The 27,994-nt window shown below is 38.5% G+C and overlaps 1 protein-coding gene and 1 long non-coding RNA gene across 5 annotated transcripts in view; one reads left to right on the plus strand and one right to left on the minus strand.

Annotated features, from left to right (window-relative positions):
* NELL1 (neural EGFL like 1) overlaps positions 1–27,994 on the plus strand; it is a 960,090-nt gene that overhangs the window by 530,846 nt on the left and 401,250 nt on the right. The gene's annotated exons all lie outside the window — the stretch shown is intronic.
* On the minus strand, positions 2,945–18,684 carry LOC108581947. Its single transcript, XR_001894906.3, has 3 exons — positions 18,599–18,684; positions 3,314–3,421; positions 2,945–3,027 (listed from the first exon to the last, which is right to left on the minus strand). It is a non-coding gene; the product is annotated as an uncharacterized LOC108581947 (long non-coding RNA).

Below are 27,994 nucleotides of genomic sequence, written 5' to 3' on the forward strand. Positions count from 1 at the left end.
CACTTGGCTAAGAACAAAATCAAAGAGCAAGAAAAATATACTCCACCCAAATTTCTAGACACTACATGACAATACTGAAACTTCACATAAAGAGAATACTCAGTGAATAGTCTTTTATTTGCTTCCTGGAGCTACATTTTGCACGTAGTTTGAGTTAGGAGTGGTCTTACCTTACTTATCTTTGCAACCAAAATATAGGGAAGTATTTGTGCAACAGTTTAGGACAGGAATCAACACACTTTTTTTGTTTTTGTTTTTTTGTAAAGGTCCAGAAAGGAAATATTTTAGGCTTTATAGGTCATACTGTCTGGGTAGCAACTACTCAAGGGTGGCTTGCAGCAGGAAGGCAGCCACAGAATATATGTAAACAAATGGGTGTAGCTGTAATTCAATAAAACTTTACTTACACAAAGAGCTGGCTAGAGGACTGAATTTAGTTGGTGGTAGGGTTGGGGGGGTCTGGATTTTGCCCCCTTGCCATAGCTTGCAGACAAATTATTTAGGAGACAGCCCAGTATAAATATACATTAGGCAATGCCATTTTGCTGTTCTTATATAATTAAATTAACCTGTATTACATAATCTTTTATTTATATCTTATCATCTAGAAGAAAAACAAAATCTGTGGTTGCTTTCAAAGCTGAGATTATAGTCGATGCTTCTTTTGGTTGTGCAAATCAGCGGGTGTTAATTGGAAAACAAATTTTTACATGACTGAAATGTGTTCTGATGTGGAATTTCTAATTCGTGCCTGATTCTGTTTGGCATGCTGCTGCTCATGATTTTTATCAGATAATTTATGCAGAGATTCTCTTTTGGCCTCTGACATGAATTCTGAACAATCAGAAAACGCTTTAAGATCAAGAGTAGACAATTTTTCTTTCTGTGAAAGAGAAATGAGTTGGCAAATAATGTAGAAATAAATCATCTATTTCTAGTTATTTACAACTGGAAGCCATTTAGGGTTCGATTTGAAGGGAGATTTTTGTTCTTCCTTTAGCTGAGCAGCAAACACATTGACCTCATGCTTTCTCTAAATTTTATCATAGAAGCTCCTTAGCTATGTATTCTGCGTTGCCTTCTCCTTATTTCTGGTGAGTTTCCCTGATCCTTTACTGGGGCGAGGTTTAGGGGCTCTCTGGCTTGGTCAGGTCATCTAGAAGCAGCCCAGCAAACTTTTTGTCTGAACATCCAACTCTTTTAAAGAAATCTTTCTTCATGGATTTCCTTAATATCTTGTTTCGAAAAAATGTTCTCTGCCTAGAAAACTACATTTTTCTAGGTGAATCCTGAATCCTATTTCTTTTTTCCCCATCTCACCATTGATATACTAGGTAAAGTAACACCATGTCAAATAATTTTTTTTCTAAAAATGAGGATGCTTGAAGTGTCTATACTTCCGTGTTAAAGTTCACATTTCTTTGGTGAAATGGATACTCTCTTTCTCTCTCTCTCTCTCTCTTTCTCTCTCTCTCTCTGCAAGGCAACATAGCAGGAGCTGGAACAATTTTTAGACCTTTGAAACCTAATTTATTAGTCATTTTTGAGATTTTGCTGGCTTTCATTTGACTGACATGTGAAGATGAGTAATACATTTATATTGTATTTATGGGGTAAAAGCAGAAGAAATATTTAGGTTTAGGTTGATGCAAAAGTAATTGCAAAAGTTTTTTGCCACTACTAATGATGAAAACCGCTATTACTTTTGCACCAACCTATAGTACAAAGTGATACTAGGCAAGTGAATTTGCTCAGGGGATATTTATTGAAAAGAGAAAAAAAAAAGAAGCTGCTATTTATTGAATGCCTACTTCATAAGGGCTATATGGCTTTAGAGAGTTAGTAATTTGTCACAGTGTCAGAGGTGGGGCATAGCAGAGATGAGGTTGGAATCCCATTTCAAGTGTGAAGCTCCTCTTTTTCTTACATCACTATTTCACATTAGCAATATGTACTGATTTAAGGAAACAGCTGGGAAATTATGCCTCTTGTTTACTGTCTCTGAACTATACATTGAGTAAGAAGTTTGAATTTTTACGATATTAGAGATGGGAAATGTCCACACTTAATTTTGTTAACATTTCTTTCTTTTCTCTCTATTATGGCAGGCTAAATTTTTCCACTTTCTTAAATGGACTGCAGAAAAATTGCAGAAACCTTAAATCTTCATTTAATTAATAAAAAATGCAACATCTTATTTGTCATTATTATTATTTTTTCTATTAGTATACTAAAGAAGACATGCTGGTTTCTGAGTATATGTGGTTCACTCTGTGAGAACAGTAGCCAAATTTTTAATAGTGCTTCTATAGATTTGGCATTATTCTAAGACTTTTCATATATTGACTTATTTAATTCTCACAACTATCGAATGAAGTACATACTGTTATTATCCCAGTGTAATAGATAAGAATACAGAGATATAGAGAAGTTAGCTAGCTTTCCTTTTAACTTTATCACAGCTACCAGATGGTGGAGCTGAGATTCAAATTCTAGCAGACCCCAGCCAGAGCCTGTGATCTTAAGAAAACGGACTCCAGCTGAGCACGGTGGCTAATGCCTGTAATCCCAGCACTTTGGGAGGCCAAGGCAGGCAGATCACTTGAGGTCATGAGTTCGAGACCAGTGTGGCCAACATGGTGAAACCCCGTCTCTACTAAAAATACAAAAATTAGCCAGACGTGGTGTCAGATGTCTGTAATCTCAGCTTCTCAGGGAGGCTGAGGCAGGAGAATCAATCACTTGAGCCTGGGAGGCGGAGGTTGCAGTGAACTGAGATCACGCCACTGCACTCCAGCCTGGGTGACAGTGAGACTCTGTCTCAAAAAAGAAAAAAAGAAAAGAAAATGGGCTCCATTGAACTTTGTCATCAGTTAGGGTTCAGTCAGGAGACAGTAACCACACAAATTATTTTAAAAGAGAGAATTTAATATAACTACATATTAAAGAACTAAAAATATAAAAAAGAGCATTAAGTTATTAGACTTTTCAGGTATCACAGAAATAGCCTTTTCAGGAAGCAGTTACCTAGGGTTAGGGGAACAGAAGAAAGAGGTTGGAATTACTAATATTTAGAAGCTTGGAAAAGAGGCTTCCCAGATGCCAGAGTCTCTGAGCATAGAAAAATGGTGTAATAGGATGGGGGCCACCAGAGGAGGGTAAGGAGAGGCTGGCCAGCTGATATGGTTATCTGGGGTTGCCATAAACATTGTTCTTCAAATGTTGGGGTAACGGCAAATGGGAACCAAGTACTGCTACTAGAAAGATAATTGTTGCTGTTGGACTGAAGAATCATTGCTAGGATGATACTTACAAGAAGAAGCTAAAAGGGTACAAACAAGAAGGATAAAGTCCTGTCTTCATTCTGAAGCCTTGCGGTTCTCCTCTTGCATCCATATGGGCAGAGCCTGAGAGGGAACAGCTGGCAAAATAAAGATGTGGTGTTTACAGTTCTAGTCCCAGCACCACAAAGCAGAGCTGGGATTGACTTTATACAAAATTTCCGAATAGAAAAGTACGTTCAAGATTTACAAAAACAAAACAAAACAAAACAAAAAAACAAAACTGCTATTGGAGAATTGTATTACCTCAGTGTAGTATAATCTTACACATTTTTTATGAACACAATCTGTCTCTCCCAATAAATTATGGATTCTCTCAAACTGATTCTGACTTAAACCTTTTTCAAGGGCTAGCTTAGTGCAAGGCACATAGGAGGGTGCATAATAAATGATTGTTGCTGAAGTGATATTAGAAACATTTGAATATAGATTTTCTTTTAAAATTATTTTTACAGGTTTCAGAACATCTATTCATAGGGTCAGCTGAACAAATAAAGCTTGCGAATGAGTATATTATTCAGGAGAAGGGCTTGCTCTATCCCTGTGAATGCTCAAGAGAGCTCCAGTGTTTGCAGAAAAGTTTTACAAAGATTAAAACAATATCCACTCCCTCTCCCCTGGTGAGATTATCATTAAATAAGGAAACGCAGGCATCGATCTGCTTGATAGCATTCCATCAGCAGAGCTGTGGCCTATAAAAAGCAGGTTGAGATTTTCACTCGTATTTCAAGGATGTTTCCCAGTTGGATGGCAGCATTCTGATCCCCCACGTTACCTGTCAAAGGATAATGAATACAGCTAGTGGGAACTATGCCGACCCAACAGCTATTATTTAATTTTAATAATGTGATTGGAATCAGGTTTGTGGTGTTGAGTTGAACAGGATTAGAAAATGAGTCACATCTCTGAACAACAAATGAGATTGAGAGAGGGTAAAGGGAAATAGCTTCACTAGTCTGAAACAAAAGAAAAAACTCTGCATTTCTGTTACTATGATCATTTTGGGGGCTCATAGGTGGAAAGAATAATTTTGCCTGTTTTCTTACATGTTGGCCTATAGTATATTTTCTAAGTGTAGTGAAGGACAATGTGATATAGAGACAGTAGCACTGTTCCTAAACCAGGAACAGATGAGTGGGAACCCCAAGTTGGCTAGCAGCTGGTGTGTGAGCTTGGAGAAGTCACTTAACTTTGTTGACCTTCAGTTTTCTCTTTTGTAAAATGAAGTGATTGGTTATAATCAATATCCCACATTCCCCCCTACCCCATTCTATCTCCTCTTCTTTTTTCTTATTTAATTGGCATGCAAATTGTTTGTTTGTTTTTTGCATTTTTTTTTTTTTTTTAAATGGAGTCTTGCTTTTTCACCCAGGCTGGAGTGCAGTGGCACCATCTCAGCTCACTGCAACCTCCACTTCCTGGGTTCAAGCGATTCTCCTGCCTCAACCTCCCAAGTAGCTGAGATTACAGCCATATGCCCATCATGACCAGCTAATTTTTGTGTTTTTAGTAGAGATGGGGTTTCGCAATGTTGGCCAGGCTGGTCTCAAACTTCTGACCCCAAGTGATCCACCTGCCTTGGCCTCCCAAAGTGCTGGGATTACAGGCATGAGCCATCGCGCCCAGCCAGGCATGCTAAATTGTGTTTCAAAGGTGTCAGTTGGAAACAAACTCATTTTTCAAGATGTAAGTCAATGTCTCTGAAGAAAAGCATATACTATAGTCTAAAAGAATACTAGTTTTCCTACAAAATCATTTAATTTATGATATGTTTTACTGTAATAAAGTGAATGTCCTCTGTTTTATTAATGAGTGAGTTTTGATTGAAGTGAAATCATGTGTTTTCTAGAAAATGTAGATTTTTGCCTTAGGTTGTAGTTATTGAAATAGAAAGTTTGAAACCATCTAGTAGTGAAGCTCCTTGTGAATTTCCTCATTCTTCTAAATATAATATTGAAAAAATTGATATGCAACATAAATATGTGTCACATTTTCAAATGGCAACTTCAAATACAGTATTTTGTTGTTAGCACCAATTATTACTGATGCTTTAACAGCTAATCATGTAAGAATTGCCATTCCTTGAGCTCAACCAGTGGTCTGTCATCTTTTAGTGTGTCTGTCCACCCATGTCTTCACCTGTCCATCTTCCCATCCATCCATCCATTCATCCGTCCATTAACCTATCCATCCATCCTTAGGGCTGACAGGATAATTCAAACATATTGTAAAAGAATATTTTCTCTCTTGATGTCTGCTATTAATATCATAAATAAACAGCCCAAATCACATTTGTTTCTATTTTGAATTCTTTATAATTTGACTAGGCGCATACTTGTATTTAATTCCAGTATCTCTCTTTCCTTCCTTTCCTTTCATTCGTTCGTTCGGTTTTTGAGACAAAGTTTCGCTCTTGCTGCCCAGGTTGGAGCGCAATGGCTTAATCTCAGCTCACTGCAACCTCCGCCTCCCGGGTTCAAGCAATTCTCCTGCCTCAGACTCCCGAGTAGCTGCAATTACAGGCGCCCACCACCATGCTGGGCTAATTTTTGTATATTTAATAGAGACTCGGTTCCAACACGTTGACCAGGCTGGTCTTGAACTTCTGACCTCAGGTGATCCACCTGCCTTGGCCTCCCAAAGTGCGGGGATTACAGGAGTGAGCCACTGCGCCTGGCCCTATCGTTGTTTTTACTACTTACCATGTGCAAGCTAGTTAACCTTTCTAAGCCTCAGTTTTAGTTTTCAAAATTGAGATCCTGCTTCCCAGTTCACAGGGTTGTTGTCTCTTAAATATGATAATGGGTGTAAAGCTCTTAGTGCAGTGTCTGTCATGCACGAATTCTCTCTCCTCTAGCTTTTAACCTACACCTTGTTTACTAAGTTCTAGTAAAACAGATTGACTTTTAGCACCTTATCTGCCTTTTGATGAGTATTTCTTGTTTGTTATGAGAGAGACATCTGAAAATTAGTTTAAACAAAAAGGGGCTTATTGCAGAGCTATTAGGAGCTCATAGAATTTATTGGTAGGATGATGAAACTTGTGTAGAAAGAGGCTGAAACCAAGGAGGTTCCTAATGGCCAGGATGCAGAAAGGAAGGAAAGATTTCATAGCAGGAATGGTTGGCTGGATAAATCTAACCACCATATCCGCTCGCTTCTTATTTCTCTGTCTCTCAAGAGTCAAAATTGAATGAAAGGAAAAGTCTGATTGAGCTTAGGTTGCATGATGACTGAGCTTAGGTCATGTGACTTCTCCATTATTTTACTGGACATGTTAAAAGAAGGGCCCCATTCACTGAGATCCTGTGGTAGGAGGGAGTTTCTGGATTCCACCACAGTATATACAGTAGTGAAGGATATGCAGTTCCCCATAAGGGACCTTGATGCCTGTTAGAAGAGGAAATGGATGCTGGATGTCCAAAAAATAGCAAATGTCAGTGACAGTGAGTATATTTGTGTTCATATTCTCTGTATCTACCTGTTTTTACCCAGACTCAGAATCTATTAGTTCTAAGTTTTTATACTGGTAAACTTATAGGTCTTGATTGATTTTAGTTTGTTCTTCTAAGACATCTCTTTCCATCTCTTAAGAAATTTTAGGCCGGGCGCAGTGGCTCAAGCCTGTAATCCCAGCACTTTGGGAGGCCAAGACGGGCGGATCACGAGGTCAGCAGATCGAGACCATCCTGGCTAACCCGGTGAAACCCCGTCTCTACTAAAAAAAAAATACAAAAAACTAGCCGGGCAAGGTGGCGGGCGCCTGTAGTCCCAGCTACTCGGGAGGCTGAGGCAGGAGAATGGCGTAAACCCGGGAGGCGGAGCTTGCAGTGAGCTGAGATCCGGCCACTGCATTCCAGCCTGGGCGACAGAGCGAGACTCCGTCTCAAAAAAAAAAAAAAAAAAAAAAAAAAAAAAAAAAAATTTTAATTGCTCATCTCTGAACCCTCTCCAAGGCTTGTTAAGCCTTTATTGAGCTGTGGTAACAGAGCTGCACAGTTTTGTGTCTTGACATAGTGTAGTTGGTTTCAAGGAAAGGCTAATATGTTTGGTCTTATGTCCAATATTCGTGGTCAACATTAATGTTATTTACTGGAGGAAAATAAGTTTCATTTTTATATCACTGGGACATCCAGAAATGCAAGTCTTGCTGGCACTGGGGAGGTCTAAAATTTTATAAATAGAGGGAAATGAATAAGTAGTGGGTTGTTTGATACCATGTAGGAGAAAGGGAAAAATAAACAAAAAGCTGCATTTCTGCACACCCTCAATCTGTTCTCTGAGTATGGAAAGTAATTTTTTGGAATTTAGATCCATGCTGATTTGGTTTTCAATTCTAGTTTTACAAACGTGTGACTTTGGGCAAGTCACTGTAATATTACTGACTCTCATTTTTGTCATTGGTGAAACAGAAATAATAATATTCAGCTTGACAGGATTAAGTGTGACTCACTTGATTGCACTTATTAAGGCTTTGGCAGAATATTTAGCACATGATAGAAATACAATTTAAAAGTCATTTTTTTGTCCATTTGCACTAAAGAGACACAAAAAATTTGAAATCATTAAGTCACTGGATCCTATTGGGGTTAGTCAAGGGAAGACTTGACAGAAGTGAGCCAGAAGCTGGTCTTTGACAGAGAAAAGTGACATGACTTTATGGAAAGAAGACAGGAGAACATGAACAGAAGAGAAACAAAATGTCTGAAAGTTTGAAGTCAGATAGATTAACTAGTTTTCCTTTTGGTTATTAGAATAGCTGGATAGAAAATGGTGGAAGATGGTGCTAAGGTAATTACTAAGAAGATGAGATTTGATTTGAGGTTTCTGAACTCAGGAGGCATAAAATCAAAGTAACACTTAAAATGGTAAGTTCATCCATGATGACATGGGCATTCTCAAAGAGTACATTGACTCGTCTATTAAGCAATTAATACCTCCCTTTCACGTTTTTGCCTATTTAGTTTTAAATTTCATGCAGTGTCTCTGGGCAAGGTTGCTGACTCTATTATTTGTCTATTATTGTCACTCTATGATTTGTCACAGGCTCTCTTCTGACCTCTTCTGTCCAAGTTGTCTATGTGAATAGACATTCTGTGTCTGCCCTTACAGGGTCGCTTTATTCAGAGAATCATAGAATGTTCAAGATAGGCTATTCTAATCTACCCAATTTTCAGATTAAAAAGCTGAGGACCTGAAAGGGGACATGAATTGACAAAGATTATAGACTTTTAGAGCAGCATGTAGTTAACAAAAATAAACAAACATGGATTAGGTAGATATCATGCACTTTAGTAGATGTATAAACTTGGATGTCTTATCTGACTTTTAGAACCTCAATTTCTTTTCTGTAAAATAGACAGGTAATTGATGAAAGCTGTTTCAAAGGGTGTTTGTGAAACTGAAATAAGGAAACACCTCTTGAATATCTGAAAGGAGAGCTCAATACATGTTAGTTTCCTTCCCCTTACTTTTAGAACTGATTTGGGATCTGGAATCTAAAAAAAGAATTGCATCATCTCTTTGGGGAAGGACATGAAGGGGAAAGGTAAAACTCACTGAAGAAATCTAAGGGTAAATGAATACATTTTTTGCTTCTGTTCTTTTCCTACAGTCAGTATCATCTTGGGGAAGCAGGTGAACCAGCTTTTTCTCCTCAGTCACTGTGCCTGGGGCTGGGACAGTTCTCATAATTCTGGTTGGAATTTAGGCTGACATTTGAGGGGTGAGACAGATGGCTATCATCTCCATTAAGAATAACTGCACCCCAGCTCTTTATCCGCAACTCTGCAAATGTGTTTGGCTCCCATAGCAGGTTTCTGTGTTGGCAATATCAGTGAAATGATTTCCTTCCAGCTTTGACATGTAAAGACTTTCAGATGGCCCTATGGTTTTTTTCTCTCACCTTTCTTTACTCGTTCTCGCAGTCTTGAAATTTACAACACTTAAGGCCACAAGGCTGTTATCTAGAAGTGAAGGAATTGTTGCACTGAAATGTTTCTAATTAAATAAAAAATTTATTTAACTAAAAAGAACCCAAAATAAAAGCAATGTAAAATATACAGTGAGGCACAGAGGATAAAAAACAGATGTGCAAATTAGAGAAACTTGGTTTTAGCATCACAGTTTCCATTTACCTGCTCTGAGGTGTCTGACTGTGTAACCTAGGACACTTCATTTTGAATATTTTCATAATTCTTTCTAGTATAAATCTTTGTGACACTGTAAGCATTTTCCTTTTAATAATATTCACAAATTTACAAACATAGAAAAATTTAAAGTATAAAGTGACAATCTTGGACCCATCATTGAATCCTATCAAATCTTAACATGTTGTCATATATACCTTATTCCTTTCTTTGCATTTGATACTTATGATTTTCATGCATGTTTTGTGCTACTACTGCATGTCCCTATATTTATAACCAATTTGTATAGTATTGTTTGAAATGCTTTTAACTTTAAAAAATTACATCATAATGTTATATTCAACTGCCACTTGCGTTTGTCACTCAGCGTCGTTGAGATTTATCCCTGCTCACATATGTAGCTCTTCATTTTAATTACAATACAATAATCCATTGTATGAATAGTTCACAATTTACTTATCCTTTTTCCTGATGACTAGTTTTTACAATTACAAAGAATGTCGGAATTAATGTACTGGCATAAGTCTCCTTCTGTTATGTGCATCTTTAATTTGCCTTGATATTGTCAAATTGCTTCTAAAGTTTGGAGCATTATTGTTCAAATTGTTTATTCCTAGGTTTATTTATTTTATAATTACCTAGTAGCTCTAGAAACTATTAAGACTCCTACATTTACAAGTCTTTGTTCATTTAAGACACATTGTATGCTATCTTTCTGCACTGTACTAAATATAAAAATCAAAAAGACATGGCAACCTACTCTCAAGGTTACCTTTAGAAAAGCCATGTGCATGTATAATTATTATCATGTATTATAGGGAGAATATCTACTCAGTTTGTTGGGCAAGAGTAATTTACTTGTATCACCTTTCTTAATATTAGTGGGTGCCAGTTACCTTGAAATATTTTAGCTGTCTATTGTTTCTTCTTGTTTCTTTACTTGGTGTGCTCTGGCACTATAAGAATTAAATATTACTTGGGATACAGAAATGTTTTAGTTTTTATAAGTTTGCCTTAGTTAAGGTCTAAGTCCTTTGGTTTTATTATTGATCTGCAAAGGATGTTGTAACTATTGAAGTGAAAGAAAAAAGATATTTTGTTGCTGAGTTTAATACAGGTGTTTGCTTATCACATTTAGCAGTATTGAAACTGGAGCCCTAAGAATGGCTCCTCTGTGGACTGTGGAAAGACATTCTGTCGTTGGATGAACAAGACAACAGGTCTTGGTTTCTAGTTTGTTTTGTCAATTCAATTCACAAGGCACAAGTTTCACCCAGTACGTTTACTTAGATTTAAGAAAAGTTGTAGGCAGAGTGTGGTGGCTCATGCCTGTAATTCCAGCCCTTTGGGAGGCCGAGGTGGGTGGATCACCTGAGGTCAGGAGTTCGAGACTAGCCTGACCCACATGGCGAAACCCTGTCTCGTCTAAAAATACAAAAATTAGCTGGGCATGCTGGTGGATGCCTGTAATCCCAGCTACTTGGGAGGCTGAAGCAGGAGAATTGCTTGAATCCAGGAGGTAGAGGTTATAGTGAGCAGAAATCGTGCCACTCACTCCAGCCCGGGTGATATAGTGAGACTCTGTCTCAAAAAAAAAAAAAGAATGTGAAACGGGAATACTGGATTTCACAACCAGGAGCATCAGAGAGACCTTAGTTATCCAGACACTGGTGTCCCCTCATAGTCTGGTATTTGTTTTAGTGCCAAGAGATAGGAACTGACCCTAGATTGGATCACATCAGCCCAAAGAAATGCAGTGTCTGTGCTCCTTCATCTTAAAATCCTTGAGAATTTCCTAGCATGTGGAGGGAGGGTATACTCAGTTCCCATTCTTAAGTGTCGTTGCAGGCGTAAGTGATCAGATATTCTGACAACTAAATACAGGATGCTCAGGGACAGCCTTGGAAATGAAATCAGTATATGACAACCTTAATAAGACCCTCATTTATCTCCAAAGATTATATTTTCTCACTTGATATTGCAAAAAGTACAACTGAGTGTCAGATTTTTCGCAAGCATTCCCAGAAGATGGAGAAAGAGATTATAGCCCAGTTGTTAACTCTTATCTATTATGTTGCCTCAGTGAGCCTCACCAATTCAAGTAGACAATGAGAGAGGTCATACAGTTCTGAGATGGTGCTTTTTGCCTCCCTAGCAGGAAAGACTTTGTATGTAATACTAGGCCTACTGCAAGGTGGCAGTGTAATAGGGTGGTTTGAGAGCCTGGGTGGGCTTTGGAGTCAGACAAGGCCATGTTCAAGTCTTAGCTGTGCTACTTTGTAGCTATGTGTTACTGTGGTAGGCAAAATAATGCCTCCTTTCCGTATATGAATCCCTAAAACCTGTTAATATATTAGGTTAAAAAGAAAAGGAGAATTAAAGTTTCAGATGGAATTAAGATTGCTAATCAGCTGACCCTGAGATAGTTACATTATCCTGGATTTCTGGGTGGGATCAATTTAATCACAGGAGTCCTTTACAAGCGAAAGAGGAAAGCAAGAAAGAGAGAACCAGGCATATAGCAGCATGAAAAGGACATGGCTCAATGTTGCTGGCTTTGAAAAGGCAGATATTAATTCACAAGTCAAGGAATGCAGGCAGCCTCTAGAAGCTGGAGAAGTCAGAAAACAAAACAAAAGAGATCTTTCCCTAGAAGTCCCCCCAAAGAAAACAGCACTGCCAGTACCTTTTTAGCCCATTGAGACCCATTTTGGACTTCAGACCTCCAAAAGTGGAAGACAATGAATTCATGTTGCTTTAAGGCACTATTTTTGGTAATTTGTTCCAGCAGCAATAGGAAACTAAAATAGCGATGTTTATGTCTTGATGCTTCAGTTTTCTCATTTTGTAAAATAAGGATTATAACAGCACTTTCCTCTTATGGAGATTGTTTTAAGATATCCATTTTTGTGCAGAGCACTCGGCTTACTCTTGGTAAGACTCAATCTTTGGATGAGGCATCTAGATATTTGAACACGAAGTTAGGAAACTTGGATTATGGTTTCAGACAAAATGAGGACAATAGTAACTTCCTGCCTTTCTTATAAAGTTGATGTGAAAAGCAAATAAAATTATGTTTTAACTTTTATATTTTAACTGAAGTATTATTCAAATGTAACTTCTTGTTATAGTTTAGCTTACACATTCCAAATGGACTTATTAGATAATATGTGAAAGATATAAAAATTCAACACTTGAATCATCAGCTGATTGTAGAAAATAGTGTTGGGGTAATAGATAATATTAATTCCAATGACTGGTACTGAGTAGTAAGTTCTTTCTTTTAAGATATTCTATTTTTATGGCATTTGTATTTCCTACTTATGTGGTAATAATTATGGTTCTTTATTTCATACGGCAGGGATGTGTGTTATCTTTTAATTGCAGCCTTTGCTTATAATGTCTAAATGTAAGCACAATAATATTTATTTAATTGAACTAAAGATAAAGTGGAAGAATCACATATTTGGCCAGGATATAATTATCAGAGCTCCTGTAAAACACATTTTGAATATTTAAAAAGGTGTATTAATTTTTAGTAAGTGGGATGTCAAAGTTCTCATTGTTCTGTATGCTAATGATTAAGCATTCCAAATATTTATCATTAATTTTGATTGATTATACATTTAAATAAGTAAATTCAGGCAGATAAAATTAAGATTTATTTGTCTCACTGTTTGAAGTATTCCTTTACTGAGGTCAGTGAGTGTATGTATATGCAATGAAAAGTGAGCATTAGGCTATTACTAGAATTCCTTATCACTATTTTCATTTTCATAAACATGGCAGTATGCACCGTTATATTAATAGATATATTGTTTTCATCATCTTATTTTTCAGTTGACTCTTGGGCACAGTTAAAGGGCACATTTTGTAGTAGCAGATTTTTCAAACTGATGTTTCCTGTGGAAATTTTATGAAGTAGAGGTTTGTTTAAATTCTATACCAGGGCATAGAAGAAACTTAAACAGACTGCTAAAGGAAGGAGTGTCTCCACTTTTTTCTGGGCATGCAATTAGTCTAGTCAATACAGGTTACATTGGACCAAGCATATGAGATGGTTTCAACTCCCCATTGGGGCAAACTTATCACAGAATGTGATCATTCATTTTCCAGTGTCGAGAGAAAGAGGAAGGTGGATATCGTGGAGTCTTTAATGACTGGGGTTTTTGTAGGATTTTAATGATTGTTTTAAAGCCATTTATCACTGAGAAGTGAAAACCATTGACAAAATGTAATGGTTAAAATGAATGTGACTCTAATCCCTAACTTAACAGTTTACTTTTTGTTCTCTCTCCTATTCTTTTAAACGTGAGGTATTGCAGGATAGGTGAGGGGGGGAAATCTGATTATTTGACTACTAACTAATATGTGAAAATCCAAAAATTTAGATTGAATAGGTAAATGGGGTAATTTTTAATGTTGCAAATAGTTGATCTGTTTTGTTCAAGAATGGGGTTCCTGTCAAGGAGGATGGAATAGGACAGAAAACTTTAAGTTTGTAATGTTCAGCAGTTTTGATAATCTTAGGTCAATCAGAAATAAAGCATGCAAGAACCTCCTGAGATGATACAGCAAATGTGTGGAAACTGGGTAATTTTTCAAGAACTGGATAAGGGCTGTGTCTGAATGCAGACCATGTAGAGAATAGCATATATATATAAGGCATTTTTATCATTGGCATCTTGAAAAATAAAATCAATAAATATTTGAAAATTTATTTGCATTTTAGAACCAGTCAGCATCTTCACATCAGGCAATAAAGAAGCTTTGGAAAAGAGGATAAAGTGTATTTATAGAGGAAAAAAATCATTCTGTAAGTACATTTAAAGTGGAAATGTTTAGGGAAGTTTGTGACTAGGAGATGCTGGGAAGTTTTGATTTGTGCTTCTGCAAGGTTACCAAACACCAAAAAATTTCACAGATAAGTCATTTCATTTGATGTTCTTGATTTTTCCTTTTGAGTGACAGGGATAAAAAGAAGGTTTTAGAGATTGTCTGCTGGTTTCATTGTTGGCACTGCAAAGGGAGAAGTCAGCATCTGATTTTTAGATTCCTAGGGTTTGTCTCACTTTGATGGAAAAAATATTTCACAATGTTTACACTTGAAATTCTTATCTTTGTAGATTTCAGAGGATTAGATGCTAGTTACAATGGGTTTCATCTTTGAGGAGTCTCACAGTTGCGGATCATCTCTATTCCATCACATTTTATTCCTGTTGAGCCAGATGATGATTATAATGTTAGTATCCTTCACATTGGAAGATTCTCTGGCTATGAAGGAAATGACAGTGACGGAACACATATTAACCTTTAGTCACTGTTAAAATCTCTCTAAAGGATAGACTCGTGAATTCTCATATCAGTTACCAGATGGCTTTTCTAGGGACTCTGTCTCTGCCTTCTGGAGGCCTTGGCCTCCGGACTCTCTAGCACCCATGCTGACATCTGCCCCTTCACCTCCAGGTTCTAATGCAGCCCTGAAGTTGGCATCTATCCACAACGAATCAATCAAGGCTTGGCTTCTGACTGGAATGGGCTTGGTTATTTTTTCCTAATTTTATCTTTCGGAAGAGCTAGAAAGGAGGACCAGGTTGCTCAGTGGTCCTCAACCTTCATTTCTTTCTGGAAGAGATTTTAAAAATGCATATGTCTAGACCCCACCATAGAGATTCTGATTTAGTTAATCTGGTCTGGTCTAGGGCTGGGCACTGGTTCATTTAAAAAAAATACCCCAGATGATTTAATATATGGCCAAGAAGATTGGGGTGCTAGTTCACACTCTGGATTCTCAAAGTGTGGCTCCTAGATCAGCAATATCAGCATCACTTGGGAACTTATTAGAAATCCAAATTCCTCAGGCCCTAAGCAAGACCTACCGAATCAGCAAGTTTTTAGGGGTAGGGCCCAGAAATCTGCATTTTAATAAGCCTTCCAATATGATTCTGATGCATATCAAAGTTTGAGAACCACTGATTTCATCAACTTTCCGAGATGGGGTAAACTGTTGAGGATTCTCTCTATGGATACAACTATATCATATGCAAAAGGTGCTCAGCACAGACCCAAGTCTAGGGGTTGGCATACACCAACCCCTGGGGAGTAAGCCAATTACAGAGATCCATGCTAGCAATGAGCATCCCAGCCAACAATTTTTGTTTTCAAGAGGTAATGCCTGTTCATAACCGGTTATGACTAGAGTGTGAGCATCGGGGAGATGTTATGCTGCGTTTAATTCTTGGACTTTTCTTTATTAGTTTAAGAAACGTCTCTGAGCTTCATTTTTCACTGGGAAAAAAATATTACCTTTCAAGGTTGTTGTGAAAAATAAAATTGTCCGTGGGAAAGGTCCAGCAAGAATAAATGTTCAGCACATGCCCAGTAAAAAATGCATGCTTAAGAAATTATTGCTATTATTATTATTCCCATATAAGAATAAGCAATACATGGTATGAAGGCTATCATGGTTGTCTCTGGTGTCCAATGTCAAATCTTATAAATTATAATCATAAAGCAGTCTCCTTACTGAACCCGAGTTGGGTCTCGAGTCCTTTCTAATATAGTAGTATGGGGCAACCACTATCAGACAATCAGATCTGACTTTCAAGATAAAACCCGTTTTCCGCCTCTAATTAAGATTGCAAAAATCTTAGAGATAGTCCTATTCCTTCATTTTCTTCCTTCCCACATTTACTTTACACCTGCTCTGCAGAGTCCAATTGATTGTGTAATGCAAGATACAGATATAATTTTGTTAGCCACATTAAGAAAAGTAAAAAAGAAGGGGGCAGTTAAATTTTAAAGTATTTTTAACCTAATACAATATATACAAATATTATTTCAATATGTAGTCAGTATAAATATTATTAACGAGATATTTTACATTCTTCTTTTTGGAACTAAGTCTTCGAAATTCAGTGTATATCTTATACCTGTAGCACATCTCAATCCATGCAAGCCATATCTGAAAGGCTCAATGGCCACATGAGGCTAGTGACTGCCACATTGGACAATACAGCTCTAGGTCCTGGGGCCGAGCACCAAAGCAAGGGCTGGTCATAGCCTCAACAAGCTCACAGTTTATTCAGTGGCTCAGCCATATGCAAGTAATACTATTTTTCAGCATGAAGTGTTATTACCTCCCACCTTGGATTTTTCTGAAGAACAAACTCATGTAGTCTGAGTCAAAGCAGAATGCTTGACATTCCTTTAGGGTTATTTTGTTTTCTTGTTTCTACATATTGTGTGTATGATCTGAATTGTCAGCCCCGCTTGTAGCCTGCAAGTTGTACACTCTGACCTTAACATTTGCTACATAAGTAGAGGTCGGACTCAGTGTTGTTGGTGAAGAATGTGTTTCTGCTGTCCTGCTTTGGCCCTAGTCCATAATAATGTGACAGCCCAGCCACTTGCTGAGCATGTGCTCTGATATGCTAGGTACTGTGCTAAGCAATTCTTGTAGAGGTTGATGGAAAACCCACCAGTGGCTTCCTACCATACTGAGAATATAATCCAGATGGCTTAAAAGGACCTACCTGATTTCACCTATGGTCACCTTGGAGATATCATTTCCTACCTTAATCCCATTTTCTCACTCTACTCCTGCTACCCAGGCCTTCTTGCTTTCTTTTTCCCACCTTAAGCATTTGTCTTGGGATTCCTCTAGCTAGAATGCTATCCTGGGAACACCCCAGGATAATTGTATGGTTTATTTCTGCATTTCATCTAAGTCTTCATTTATGTGTCCTCAGAAAACCATCTCCAGACCTCTCTATCTACTTTAGTAACCCCATCACTCTCCATCCCCTTACTCTGCTTAATTTTTACATATTAATGATCACTACCCTTAATTATATATTACATGTTACTTTACATATTTATTTATTGTTTGTCTCTCCTGCTAGAATGTGAGCTCTATTACAGCAGGAGATCTGTTTCATTTGTTCACCATTTTGTTTTCTAGACTTAGAATAGCACAGGCACTTAAGAGATACGTCACAAATATTTGAATAACTTCACATACCCATGGTCTTATTGAATTTTTTTTTTTTTTTTGAGATGGAGTCTTACTCTGTTGCCCAGGCTGGAGTGTAGTGGTGCCATCTTGGCTCACTGCAACCTCTACCTCCCAGTTTCAAGCAATTCTCCTGCCTCAGCCTCCCGAGTATCTGGGACTACAGGTGCCCGCCACCACGCCAGGCTAATTTTTGTATTTTTGGTAGAGATGAGGTTTCACTATACACCATATTGGCCAGGCTGGTCTTGAACTCCTGACCTTGTGATCTGCCCACCTCGGCCTCCCAAAGTGCTGGGATTGCAGGCATGAGCCACCGCATCCGACCAGTCTTATTTAATTCTTATGCCAACCTTTTCCTTTTTTTAACTGAAGGAGAAACAGTGTGACAGATAACATATGAAAACATGAAGTTCACAGTCATTAAGTAGCAGAGCTCAGATTTTAACTCAGGATTATATGTCCAGAGTTCAGATTTGTATTTACTGTACTTTCTCTAGGAAGAACAAAATCTCGTTTCCTATGCTTCTGGGTTTCTGCAAATTCTCCAGAAAAAAAAAAAAAACAAAAAACAAAAACAAAAACAAAAAAACAAAAAAAAACCCTGTAGCTTTCTTGGTATGATTTTTCTATTTCCTCTGTTGTTAATAGGCTGTTAGACAGCCTAAGCCAGAGGAACTGGATGTAAAATTTGGTGACAGCTTTTGACAGTGCTATCAACAGATGCATTGAAGTTCCCAGGGCAATTACTGAGTTGATGTTGATGAAAATACATTTTGAATACTGCAAAATTGCCCCTTCCTTGGATTTATTTTAGGGTCTATATTAGGTGATAAGTGAAGACTTCTGAGTAAAGGCAGTGTGAGGCAACTGATAAATAGTGAGGCATCCTTTAATACACCTTACTTTAACGACAGGAGACTGTCTCAGGGGAACAGAGAGTCTTTCTAGGTGCTTTAATTTTCATTTCAACCCAGTTCCACAAAATCTCATTGAACTTCTGTTTCATATCATACCCTGGGCTTGGAGCTAGGGATATCATCCTGATTGTATCAGTTGCATCTATTGCTATGTAATGACTACCTCAAACTTACCGGTTTCAAACAACTGCCATTTTATTGTGCTCATACATTCTGTGGGTCAGCCATTCAGTGGGAGCCCAGAAGGGATGGCTTGTATCTCTTTGATATCCGGGCCTCAGTGGGGAGAACTTCAAGTGCTGAGGGCACTTTTAAAGCTGGGAAATAGAATCAACTGAAGGCTTCTTTCCGCATATTTTCAGTGCTTGGTTGATATCCTCCAAGGCTGGACTCAGCTGGGGCTATCAACTAGAGCACTTCCATGTGCCTCTCCACATGTTCTTGGCTTTTTACAGTGTGGAAGCTGGGTTCTGAGAGTCAGTGTCCCGAGATGAAGCATCCAGACAATGAACGTTCTAGAAGCTTCCAGACTTCTCACCTAGCCTGGGAAGTAACACAGCCACATTCTGTCGGTTACAAACACATTTCTAAGGCCAGTCCAGATTCAAAAGGAGGACAATTAGATTTGACCTCTTGATGGAGGAGGGCAAGGTTACACTGAAAAACAGCAGAGAGAGTGGGAGATATTATGATGTCAATTTTTGGAAAATCTGCCACAGACACAGAAAAGAAAATGATATTTGTTACTACCTGTGAACATCAGGAGCTCAATCACTGGTAGAGAGACAGGTGCATTAGACCACAGTCAGGAAGCTTAATTTTCCTTTGGAAAGCAACATTGGCCCATAGTGTGGACATTTTGTGTATAAACGGGGTTATTTGCCCTGCATTTCTATCCCAGGTTTCACTGGAGCAATTTTCATAGATATATCACCTTAGTGCAGTGACTCAGCGTGTGAGATCTGGTGTTGCTTTGGCATTTGGAAATCAGCATTTATTTTCAAAGTCTATCCCCTGCCTCAATTTTGCTTGGCTAACTCCTATCCAATCCTTTCGTTAAGGGTCACTTCCTCTAGACAGTCCCTTCTGACCCTTCACCTGGATTATGTTCCTCTGCTGTGTGTTATTATGGCCCCATGCACCGTGCCTACCTCTTGGCCTAGCATTTGTTATCTGGGATTAGAATGGCCTATTTTTGTCTCTAGATTGTAGGATCTAGCAAGGCAGGGCCAGTGTCTGTCTTCACCATTGTATTTATTGTACTAGTACATGGTTAAAGTCAGTTTTTTATCTATTCTTTTTACATCTGGTCTGGGGAAAAAAATACATAGGCAAACTCAAGGGCAGACAGAGGGCTATACAATTATCATGATATATTTATCTTGTTCTTCTTACTACCCCTCTTCTTCTTTTATTCTTCCTCTTCCTTTATGGAAGGAATCAATCACAGACACCTCCTAGCACACTTACCTTAAATCTATTGGGCTCCCAGTCAGCTCTGTAGGTAGACTCTGTTAGCAACAAAGAGGAAAAAGGGCAACAACAACTTATGGGTAGTCAACCAACACAGAGTACCCTCCAGGACATGTGTCTGGGAAAACCTAGTAACTTCCTAAGCTCCAGGGCCTTTATTTTTAATACGTATTCCTAGGAAAACTCATCAGATGGTTGAGGCAGCAGAAACAGATTCTGTTACCACTCTTGCAATCTCAGTAAGTATATAGTTTTATATTTCTAAGGTTGCATTCCCTTTGGTAGTTGGTTTGTCATATCTTTTCTAGTTTTCTATCTTTTGTAGTTTGAGTCTGGCTAGTTAAAAAAAAGCTATCAATTATGAAGCATCTATGATACATTGAGTACTGTGCAAACCTTGAAAACTGTATTTTTCTTTTTATAAAATTATATTTCAAGTTCTGGGGTACATGTGCAGAATGTACAGGTTTGTTACACAGGTATGTACATGCCATGGTGGTTTGCTGCACCCATCAACTTGTGATCTACATTAGATATTTCTCCTAATGCTATCCCTCTTCTATCACCCCGCCCCCGCCGGCAGGCCCTGGTGTGTGATGTTCCCTTCCCTGTGTCCATGTGTTCTCATTGTTCAACTCCCACTTATGAGTGACAACATGTGGTGTTTGGTTTTCTGTTCTTGTGATAGTTTGCTGAGAATGATGGTTTCCAGCTTTATGCATGACCCTGCAAAGGACATGAACCCATCCTTTTTTATGGCTGCATAGTATTCCATGGTGTATATGTGCCACATTTTCTTTATTCATTCTATCATTGGTGGGCATTTGGGTTGGTTCCAAGTCTTTGCTATTGTGAACAGTGCTGCAGTGAACATAGATGTGCATGTGTCTTTATAGTAGAATGATTTACAATCCTTTGGGTATATACCCAGTAATGGAATCGCGGGGTCAAATGGTATTCCTACTTCTAGATCCTTGAGGAATCACTACGCTGTCTTTCACAATGGTTAAACTAATTTACACTCCCACCAACAGTGTAAAAGCTTTCCTATTTCTCCACATCCTCTCCAGCATCTGTTGTTCCTGACTTTTTAATGATCACCATTCTAACTGGCATGAGATGGTATCTCATTGTGGTTTTGATTTGCATTTCTCTAATGACCAGTGATGAGCTTTTTTTCATGTTTGTTGGCTGCATAAATGTCTTCTTTTGAGAAGTGTCTGTTCACATCCTTCGCTTACTTTTTGATTTTTTTCTTGTAAATTTGTTTATTTGTAGATTCTAGATATTAGCCCCTTATCAGATGGATAGATTGCAAAAATTTTCTCCCATTCTGTAGGTTGCCTGTTCAATCTGATGATAGTTTCTTTTGCTGTGCAGAAGCTCTTTAATTTAATTAGATCCCATTTGTCAATTTTGGCTTTTGTTGCCATTGCTTTTGGTGTTTTAGTCATGAAGTCTTTGCCCATGCCTATGTCTTGAATGGTATGGCCTAGGTTTTCTTCTAGGGTTTTTATGGTTTTAGGTCTTAAGTTTAAGTCTTTAATCCATCTTGAGTTAATTTTTGTATAAGGTGTAAGGAAGGGGCCAAGTTTCAGCTTGCTTCATATGGCTAGCTGGTTTACCCAACACCATTTATTAAATAGGAAATTCTTTCCCCATTGCTTGTTTTTGTCAGGTTTGTCAAAGATCAGATGGTTGTAGGCGTGTGGTGTTATTTCTGAGACCTCTGTTCTGTTCCATTGGTCTATATCTCTGTTTTGATACCAGTACCATGCTGTTTTGGTTACCATAGCCTTGTAGTATACTTTGAAGTCAGGTAGCGTGATGCCTCTAGCTTTGTTCTTTTTGCTTAGGATTGTCTCGTCTATGCGGGCTCTTTCTTGGTTCCATATGAAATTTAAAGTAGTTTTTTTCTAATTCTGTGAAGAAAGTCAATGGTAGTTTGATGGGTATAGCATTGAATCTATAAATTACTTTAGACAGTGTGGCCATTTTCAAGATATTGATTCTTCCTATTCATGACCATGAAATATTTTCCATTTGTTTGTGTCCTCTCTTATTTCCTTGAGCAGTGGTTTATAGTTCTCCTTGAAGAAGTCCTTCACATCTCCTATAAGTTGTATTCCTAGGTATTTTCTTCTCTTTGTAGCAATTGTGAATGGGAGTGAACATGATTTGGCTCTCTGTTTGTCTATTATTAGTGTATAGTAATGCTTTTGATGTTTGCACATTGATTTTGTATCCTGAGATTTTGCTGAAGTTTTTTTTTATCAGCTTAAGGAGATTTTGGGCTGAGATGATGGGGTTTTCTAAATATACAATCATGTCTCCTGTAAAAGAGACAATTTGACTTCCTCTGTTCCTATTTGAATACCTTTTATTTCTTTATGTTGCCCAATTGCCCTGGCCAGAACTTCCAATACTATGTCGAATAGGAGTGGTGAGACAGGGCATCCTTGTCTTGTGCTGGTTTTCAAAGGGAATGCTTCCAGCTTTTGCCCATTCAGTATGATATTGGCTGTGGGTTTGTCATAAATAGCTCTTATTATTTTGAGATACATTCCATCAATACTTAATTAGAGTTTTTAGCATGAAGGGCTGTTGAATTTTGTCGAAGTCCTTTTCTGCATGTATTGAGATAATCATGTGGTTTTTGTCTTTGGTTCTGTTTATGTGATGGATTGCGTTTATTGATTTGTGTATGTTGAACCAACCTTGTATCTCAGGGATGAAGCCAACTTGATCATGGTGGCTAAGCTTTTTGATATGCTGCTGGATTCAGTTTGCCAGTATTTTCTTGAGGATTTTCTCATCGATGTTCATCAGGGATATTGGCCTGAAATTTTCCTTTTTTGTTGTGTCTCTGCCCGATTTTGGTCTCAGGAGGATGCTGGCCTCATAAAATGAATTAAAGAGGATTCCATCTTTTTCTATTGTTTGGAATAGTTTCAGAAGGAATGGTACTAGTTCCTCGTTGTACTTCTGGTAGAATTTGGCTGTGAATCTGTCTGGCCCTGGACTTTTTTTGGTTGGTAGGCTATTAATTACTGCCTCAATTTCAGAACTTGTTATTGATTTATTCAGGAATTAAACTTCTTCCTGATTTAGACTTGGGAGAGTGTATGTGTCCAGGAATTTATCTATTTCTTCTAGATTTTCTAGTTTATTTGCATAGAGGTGTTTATAGTATTCTCTGATGGTAGTTTGCATTTCTGTGGTATCAGTGGTGATATCCCTTTATCATTTCTTATTGCATCTATATGATTCTTCTCTTATTTCTTCTTTATTAGTCTGGCTAGTGGTCTATCTTTTCTGTTGATCTTTTCAAAAAACCAGCTCCTGGATTCGTTGATTTTTTTAAGGGTTTTTCCTGTCTCTAACTCCTTCAGTTCTGCTCTGATCTTAGTTTCTCATCTTCTGCTAGCTTTTAAATTTGTTTGTTCTTGCTTCTCTAGTTCTTTTAATTGTAATGTGCGGGTCATTTTAGATCTTTCTTGCTTTACCTTGTGGGCATTTAGTGGTATAAATTTCCCTCTAAACACTATTTTAGCTGTGTCCCAGAGATTCTACTATGTTGTATCTTTGTTCTCATTGTTTTCAAAGAACTTATTTATTTCTGCCTTAATTTTGTTATTTACCCAGTAGTCATTCAGTAGCACGTTGTTCAATGTCCATGTAGTTGTGTGGTTTTGAGTGAGTTTCTTATTCCTGAGCTCTTATTTGATTGCACTGTGCTCTGAGAGACTGTTATGACTTCTGTTCTTTTGCATTTGCTGAGGAGTGTTTTACTTCCAATTATGTGGTTAATTTTAGAATAAGTGTGATGTGATGCTGAGAAAAATGTATATTCTGTTTATTTGAGGTGGTGATTTCTGTAGATGTCTGTTAGGTCCCCTTAGTATAGAGCTGAGTTCAAGTCCTGAATTTCCTTGTTAATTTTCTGTCTCATTGATCTGTCTAATATTGACAGTGGGTTGTTAAAGTCTCTCACTATTATTGTGTGGGAGTTTAAATCTCTTTGTAGGTCTCGAAGAACTTCCTTTTTGAATCTGGGTGCTCCTGTATTGGGTTCATATATATTTAGGATAGTTAGCTCTTCTTGTTGCATTGATCCCATTACCATAATGTAATGCCCTTCTTTGTCTCTTTTGATCTTTGTTGGTTTAAAGTCTTTTTTATCAGAGTCTAGGATTGCAACCCCTGCTTTTTTTTCTGCTTTCAATTTGTATGGTAAATATTCCTCCATCCCTTTATTTTGAGCCTATGTGTGTCTTTGCATGTGCGATGGGTCTTCTGAATACAGCACACCAGTGGGTCTTGGCTCTTTATCCAATTTGCCAGTCTGTGTCTTTTAATTGGGGCATTTTAGCCCATTTTCATTTAAGGATAATACTGTTATGTGTGAATTTTATCCTGTTATTATGATGCCAGCTGGGTATTTTTCCTGTTAGGTGGTGCAGTTTCTTCATAGTGTCAATGGTCTTTACAATTTGGCATGTTTTTGCAGTGGCTGGTACCAGTTGTTACTTTCCATGTTTAGTGCTTCCTTCAGGACCTCTTGTAAGGCAGTCCTGATGGTGACAAAAATCTCTCAGCATTTGCTTGTCTGTAAAGTATTTTATTTTTCCTTTGCTTATGAAGCTTAGTTTGGCTGGAGATGATATTCTGGGTTGAAAATTCGTTTCTCTAAGAATGTTGAATATTTGCCCCCTCTCTCTTCTGGCTTGTAGGATTTCTGCAGGGAGATCCACAGTTAGTCTGATCGGCTTCCCTTTGTGGGTAACCCAACCTTACTTTCTGGCTGCCCTTAACATTTTTTCCTTCATTTCAACCTTGGTGAATCTGACAATTATGTGTCTTGGGGTTGCTCTTCTCGAGGAGTATTTTTGTGGTGTTCTCTGTATTTCCTGAATTTGAATGTTGGCCTGTCTTGGTAGGTTGGGAAAGTTCTCCTAGATAATATCCTGAAAAGTGTTTTCCAACTTGGTTCCATTTCCCCATCACTTTCAGGTACACCAATCAAATGTAGATTTAGTGTTTTCACACAGTCCCATATTTCTTGGAGGCTTTATTCATTCCTTTTCATTCTTTTTTCTCTAATCTTGTCTTCACACTTTATTTCATTAAGTTGATCTTCAATCTCTGATATCCTTTCTTTTGCTTGAGCTGTTCGGCTATTGATACTCGTGTATGCTTCACCAAGTTCTTGTGCTGTGTTTTTCAGCTCCATCAGGTCATTTATGTTCTTCTCTAAACTGGTTATTCTAGTTAGCAATTCCTCTAACCTTTTTTCAAGGTTCCTAGCTTCCTTTCATTGGAGTAGAACATGCTCCTTTAGCTCGGAGGAGTTTGTTATTACCCACCTTCTGAAGCCTGCTTCTCTGAATTTGTCATACTCATTCTCCATCCAGTTTTGTTCCTTTGCTGGCCAGGAGTTGTGATCCTTTGGAGAAGAAGAGGAGTTCTTTTTTCTGGAATTTTCAGTCTTTTTGCACTGTTTTCTCCCCCATCTTTGTGTATGTATCTACCTTTGTTCTTTGATATTGGTGACCTTCAGATGGGGTTTCTGAGTGGAGGTCCTTTTTGTTGATTTGATGCTAATCCTTTCTGTTTGTTAGTTTTCCTTCTAACAATCAGGCCCCTCTGCTGCAGATTTGATAGAGTTTTCTGGAGATCCACTCCAGACCCTCTTTGCCTGGGTATCACCAACGGAAGCTGCAGAACAGCAAAGATTGCTGCCTGTTCCTTCCTCTGGAAGCTTTGTCCCAGAAGGGTACCCATCATATGCCAGCCAGAGATCTCCTGTATGAGGTGTCTGTCAGCCCCTGCTGGGATGTGTCTCCCAGTCAGGAGACATGGGGGTCAGGGACCTACTTGAGGAGGCAGCCTGACCCTTAGCAGAGCTTGAACGGTGTGCTGGGAGATTTGCTGCTTTCTTCAGGGCCGTCAGGCAGGGATGTTTAAGTCTGTTGAAGATGTACCCACAGCCGCCCCTTCCCCCAGGTGCTCTGTCCCAGGGAGATGGGGCTTTTATCTATAAGCCCCTGACCGGGGCTGCTGCCTTTTTTTCAGAGATGCCCTGCCCAGAGAGGAGGAATCTAGAGAGGCAGTCTGGCTACAGTGGCTTTGCTGAGCTGCAAAGGGCTCCACCCAGTTGGAACTTCCCTGAGGCTTTGTTTACACTGTGAGGGTAAAACCGACTACCAAAGCCTCAGTAATGGCAGATGCCATTCCCCCCACCAAGCTTGAGCATCCCAGGTGGACTTCTAACTGCTGTGCTGGCAGCGAGAATTTCAAGTCAGTTGCCCTTAGTTTGCTGGGCTCTATGGGGGCGGGATCCACTTAGCTAGGCCATTTGGCTCCCTGGCTTCAGCCCCCTTTCCAGGGGAGTCAACAGTTCTGTCTCGCCGGTGATCCAGGTGTCACTGGGATATGAAAAAAGAAACTCCTGCAGCAAGCTCGCTGTCTGCCCAAACGGCTGTCCAGTTTATATTTTTCTTAATACGACTCCTAAACAAAGTAGATGGTTGTCTCTGTGCTTTAAATATGGGGAAGTGGGGACTCAGATGTGAGAAATGTATTGATATCTTACTGCTGTCTCATGTTGGAGCTCTGATTTAAAGGCAGTATGTCTGTCTCTAAAATCCTTATTCTTTCCCTTACCTGCCAAACATAGTTAAATAATTTCATTATGGACATATATACCCAGGCCTCTTCCCTCTATCTTTTAGGGTCTCTTTTTTAGAAACAGTAAAGATCATTAGGACTTGGGCCGTCACTGTCCCCTCAGCACTTTGTATTGTGAAAAATTATACAAAAATTTGATTATAATGTTTTCCTATGTCTTCTATAACAAATTGTCATACACTCCATGGCTTAAAACAACAGAATCTTTTTCTCTCACAATTTTGGAGATCACAATAAAAAATTAAGGAGTCAACAGGTCATCCTCTCTCCAAAGGCTCTAGGGAAGAGCACTTCCTTGCCTCTTCCACCTTCCTGTGGCTCCTGGTATGCCTTGACTTGTGGTAGCATCATTCCAATCTCTGCCTATGTCCTGATGTGGCATGCTCCACTCTGTGTATTACAGTGTGCCTTCTCTTCTTATAAAGACACCAGTCATTGGATTTTGGGCTCATACTAATCCCATATAGCCTCATTTTAACAAATTATATCTGGTGAGACTTTATTTACAAATAAGGTCATAATCTGAGGTTCTTGGTGTATATAAATTTGGGGGTGGCACTGTTCAACCAAATGTGGGTGTGAATGAATAATTCAATAGGAGTATAAAGATACACTGAAAAGCAGGATAATAGGGATAGCACATTTTCAGAGTTCTGTGTTTCTCTTTGATTCTACTCACCCCTCCGCACCGCCTTTTCTTTGGAATCTCATAGTTGACTGAGCCTCAAAGCATCTGGACAGGGAGCCAAAATCACTGATGAAGGGGGAGGAAAAGGTATTTTTCCCCTTTGTCAGTCTTTCTCTCAAGTTCCCTTGCCTTTTTTGTCCTTCATCGTATTTCAGAAAGGGAAACAACAACATGTTCATACTGAGACCCCCTGAAGGAGAAGGCAAACTTCTGTGATAAAGAAAAACATTAACCCAGCATTACTTTTCCTGCCATGTTTCATCTTTAGACACTTGTCTGCAGAACTCCTCTAGGTAGTTGTGAAACCAAAAGAATCACAAGCCAGCCTCTTCACAGTAGAGAGACAAAGGCCTCAGCAAAAGGGACACCTTGGGGATGCCTACATGACCATTACATAAAACCAAACTTAAATGGCTTCGATTCTTTCTTTTATTCTAGTTGTGGATATTCCTATTGGACTAGGTGACTTAAAAGAAACCTTGAAACATTGAACCACAGTTAAGCTCTTCATTAATTTTGTAGTTTAATAATGCATTTCTAAATTATCTCTCTGAAACAAAACTAACATTCACTGAATCTATATTACTTGCCTGGTGTGCTACTGGACACTTTTTTTGCATAGTCTCTTCGCTAATCTTCCCAGCAGCTCTGTGTGATTGATCTTATAGCTCACATGTTCAGGTGAAACTCAGAGGCTCAGAAACATCAAGTATGCTTTC

This window comes from Papio anubis, chromosome 12 (genome assembly GCF_008728515.1).
Source record: "Papio anubis isolate 15944 chromosome 12, Panubis1.0, whole genome shotgun sequence".
NCBI lineage: Eukaryota > Metazoa > Chordata > Mammalia > Primates > Cercopithecidae > Papio > Papio anubis.